Below are 5061 nucleotides of genomic sequence, written 5' to 3'. Positions count from 1 at the left end.
CTGTACAGTAGGCCTCCAGGATCCTCTTACTACAGAGATTGTTTCTCCTGCTGTGATTCTCACAATCCTCCATGCAAAAAGAAAGTCAGTGTAATGAGGTGATGCATAGTGGCTTGGTTGTTTTCTAGAGCAGTCAGGCGGGAGGGAGGGGGAGTCCCTGTCCCCCTCAGATGTTGACACTTTGAAGTCCAAGCCTGAGATCTTCAGCTTGAGTGCTGTAATTTCACTGCAGCATGCACCTTAAATGCTCCTTGCCTCAGCATCTAACTGCCCAGTAATGGAGCGCAGTATTTCCATGCGTTCCATATTATCACCCCAATTAGGCAAGCCTCAGTGTGGGGATCTCCTTTTGCTGGTCCCAGCTGCGGTGAGATTGAGATGGTGAGAGGCAGGCGGGGGGAGTCCCATCTTGTGTAGTGTAGGCAAATGCGAGTGCCATCTTGTCTGCTCTGTGTGCCATGCAAAATGATAGTGTAGCCACCAGAAAAAAGCCGATACCCAATGGTACAGGGTGTGGCATGTACCCTGACCCTTCTAACCCTTGGAAAGGAGGAAAGTCGCTCTCCCTTGATGACAGACAGATACAGATTGCCGAGCTCTAAGGTTTAGCATCTGCTACCATCTGTGTTCAGCCATGATCCCTTATGTCTGTTGTCTAATATATTTTCATTATATATTTCCTGCATCATTTTTCTTTTCTTTTTTATTAAAACAATATTTTAAAATCGTTAAGTTTAATCTACGAATGCTCTAATTACAAATTAGGAGCTTTTCCTCTATTAAGAAGCTACTGTAGTATCTGGGGGTGTCAGTGAGTGATATTTTAAAGGTCAGAATCACACCAGCGGATGCTGTGAATGGTGTGTTTCTGTTAGAACATGTGGTGGTTGCAACCATGTGTTTCTAAAGGGTTAATTGCTTAGGTGACTTGTCACAGTGACGGTCACTCTCAGTCTGCTGGCGCTCAGATTATTGTCCCTTGAGCTGGAAAATCTCTCCGCAGGGTGAAGCTGAGAGTGTGTAATTGTCACAGTCTGTTTTATATGCTGGTGCTCTAGCATCAACACGTTGTGGCCAAGAATCAGTACACTAATCATGAGCTGTGACATTGCAAAATTACAGTTAGCTTCTTCAGTGCCTGTCTACATTTCTTTTGCCCTTCAGTTGGCAAATAGAAATTGGGATAGACTTGCTCAGATGTAAGTTTGATGTGGATCAAATTACTAAACTGTATCATTAGCAATGGGTTGTAAATTAGCTTTTTGTGAGAGGGAGCTGGCACAAATGAAGAACAGGTATCACATATTCATGAATTTCGGAAATGGAAATTCGGATTCGTTTGCATTCGTTATGTCTGTAATTCGGAATTCGGATACATCCGAATGTCCGAATTTCCAAAACGGAACGAAACGAATCGCACATGTCTAGTAAATATTAGGAGCAAGACTTTCAACCAGCACAAGGACCTAATTTGGTAAACCTTTGGTCACTACATAATACTACTGAGGGCCTTTGATGGCAGCTCCAGGATGTAAGGTGCATGTATGATGTTCTGGCCACTAGCTGTATGCTAGAACCAGAGCGTATGCTACCAAAGGGAGCTGAGCTCACCCTCATTACCCCTGCTCTTTGGGTTGTCCCCTGTTGCTTTCTATATATTGTTTCTTTCTCTGTCAGAAAGAAGATTACATACTCTCAAATAGCAGCAGCATTGCCTGCTTGCTATGCCAGATCCTTCAGTTGGCTATTTATCTGCCTATTTATTAAACCTGATATGCAGCCCAATGGTCAGCTTAAAGCCCATTTCCACCTTTATGGAGGTATTTTTAAAAAGACATATGCCAGCAATGTACACCGAGTGAACATGAAGCAGGCATATGCAGTTGCTGTATATAAACACAGAAACTTACGTTTTTTGTTACCTTTCCTCTTCATATCCTCATGGAAATTGCTGCCTCTGTGTTTTGCAAGCTCTCTCTGAGCTCTCCTCCACCCCTGTTCATGAATATTCCCATGAACAGTGTATAGTGTGCAAAGGTAGAGCTGGTGTTTAGTGATTGTGTTACTTAGAATCACAGGGAGGGGGCAACCATTTATATTCAGCTTTACGGTGTCAGACTGAATTTCCTGTGGAGAAAAATGTTCTCTCCTTCTGACATGGTTGGTTGCTAGGACCACCAGCATTCTACTGTGTTTCCCCGAAAGTAAGACCTACCCCGAAAGTAAGACCTAGCGCTATCTTCAGGGAATTCTGTAATATAAGACCTACCCCGAAAATAAGACCTAGTTTGGTCGTAGGTCTTATATTACAGAAATCCCTGATAGCACTAGGTCTTATTTTCGGGGTAGCTGCACCGTATAATTACATTTTACATGTCACGGCCGCAGCTCCCTCCCTCCCCCCGCCAGGCACGCCCCCCTGCACGCCCACCTGTCTGGCTCCCTGGACGGCATTAGAGCTGAGAGCAGCCGCAGCTCCCTCCCTCCCGCCCGCACACCCACCCGCACGCACGAGCGGAGAGCCGATAGCTGCAGCCAGGTACACATAAGACATCCCCGAAAATAAGACCTAGTGTCTTTTTTCGTGGAAAAAGAAATATAAGACACTGTCTTATTTTCGGGGAAACACGGTAGTAACTAATTTTCTGATTTCCCCGCTCCAAGAATATACAAGAGGACCACTCTTCCTCTGTCCAGATGTTCTTTACCTCCTGGCTTCCACACTTCTGCTTTGCTGCCTGAAAGTAAGGGACTCTTCTGGGCACACATGAATGTAAGGGGGACTTATTCAATCATTCAAATTTTATTAAATTCATTTATACAACTGATTTTTTTTTTCAGCCCATGAATATTTGTAAAATATACAAAGTGCCCCCCACACTGAAACATTTCCAGTCACTCTATTACAGTTGATTGGTAGACTTGCACTGAATAAAAGCAGCACAAAAAAATTTTGGTTCGATTATTTACAAACTGATTGCATTCACATAAATATTTTAATTAGAAATTTTAAATGATTTTACATTTACTTACGCACTTACAAATAATCATATTCACTGTCAAGAGAGTTGGCACAGTGTATTTCCCCCATCTCTCTTCCATTCATTTGTAGTGCAGATAGATCTTTGTGCAGAGATCACTGATCCCTGTGCATTTAAAGACCCCCAGTTTCTTCACTTGCCAGTCAAATATGTGTGTCAAGTCAAAGGAAATGAGAACCACAAAATGCACTTATGACTATAGAAGGCAAGATAACTAAACTGAAATGTAACAAACAATAGAGAAGCTTATCTGTTTGTTGTCATGTTGACAACATGTTGTCTTACATTTATTGAAAAGTGACTTACGAAGAGAACAAAATCAAACCAAATCAGAAAAATGGTGTTGCTGTACTGGATAGTCCTTTACTGAATAAGCTCAATGCGTTTCAGAGGGGTTCCTTATGCCTCTAATTTAGAGACAAATGATGGTTTCACAAAGTCGATATAGACAGAACTCATGGGGGCATTTAAAACTATAAATTTATTATAAATAATAAAGACTGAATATGTTTTATAGTGTGATAAACCTGTATATATGCATTGCAAACCATTACGTTTAAGACAAGTAATTGTGTATAGTGCAGTAGATCTGCATGAGTGACACAATGCAAAGTTATAGAGCTTTTAGTATATAAAAATAGTCAACTTAGTTTAAATATAATCAAAAGTAGTATTAATGCTGAAGCAATGAGGCACAAAAAGCAGCTTATAGAGTGAAGCATATTTTCATCATAGGGGTCTATTCACGAAGCTGCCGAAGGATCTGGCCGTAGTGATAGCTATGTGAATAGACCCCATAGTGTAGAAACATTGTGGAAACATTCATCCATAATGTGGTGTAGGGCTGTCTTGTTGTTGCTAATATACTGGATTTATTTCATACCAAATGGATAGAGCATTTTGGTGCCAGGAAAGGACGTGCAAAAAAACCAAAACCTTAGGCCAATAGGGTTATAAAAGTGGTATAGGGTTATAAAGTGCATATTCAATAATAAATGTTCAAGGTAAAGATATATTTAAAAATAGATTGCACCAAATTAGTATATATAAGCATAAATATTATAAACAGTTTTTTTGCTGTTAAGTCTTGTTTTTGGATTCTAAGCTCAAATGCCTGTGTCTAAAAGAGTTTTATACTAGTCCACTGAGTGGACAGTTAGGGAGAATTGGACTGCAAGATGCCCAAGCTGGTGTTGAGCTTTAAATAGGTACGACTTTTATTTGAAAATAAAAATGACATTACGCACAGATCAAAGGGCATATATTTGGTCTGCAGATAAACACAAAGACCCCTTTCACTTGGGTGGTCCGATCAGGTCTGCCTGTCAGTTTTTCAGGCAGACCTGATCAGATGCCCAATGCTAGTCTATGGGCAGCTTACAAATCCCAGCAATACATTTATACAGCAATGCAGAACAGTATATGAATTGGACTCTGGGCTTAGTTGCGTGCCAGACTCTGGGCTTAGTTACGAGGCGGACTCTGGGCTTAATTACGAGGCGGACTCTGGGCTTAGTTGCGCCCCGGACTCTAGGCTTAGTTATGAGCTGGATTCTGGGCTTAGTAATGTGCTGGACACAGGACCCACCTGAGACCCCACACAGCCGACCTGAAAGTAACCCTGCAGAGCACACCATACATGCTGCACAGCCCATCTGAGACTCTATATGGTGGGCTCTGCAGTAGTCCCAGGTGGGCTAGTTGGGGCTGCATCTCCCTCCAAGCTCCTCTTACCTGCTGCTGGTGCCTGGCCTCCTCTGCCGAAGTGACGTGATCCTCCGCTACCTCCGGGCACTCGTCTGCGTCGCTGTCAGATTAGTATAGTGATGGCGAATGTTTTTGAATCCGAGTGTCCAAACTGCGACGCAAAATCAATATATTTATCTCAAAGTGCCAACTCTGAAATTAACTTTAGTATTGTGTTGCAGTTCGGGCGCTCGGGTTTAAAAAAGGTTCAGCATCATCACCGCCTCAGACAAAATAGGGAAACACACACATTCAAATATTTATACACTCATTA

The sequence above is a fragment of the Nanorana parkeri genome, unplaced genomic scaffold, assembly GCF_000935625.1.
Source record: "Nanorana parkeri isolate BGI_ZX_2015 unplaced genomic scaffold, ASM93562v1 scaffold448, whole genome shotgun sequence".
Classification (NCBI taxonomy): domain Eukaryota; kingdom Metazoa; phylum Chordata; class Amphibia; order Anura; family Dicroglossidae; genus Nanorana; species Nanorana parkeri.
Note: the sequence above shows the minus strand (reverse complement) of the source record.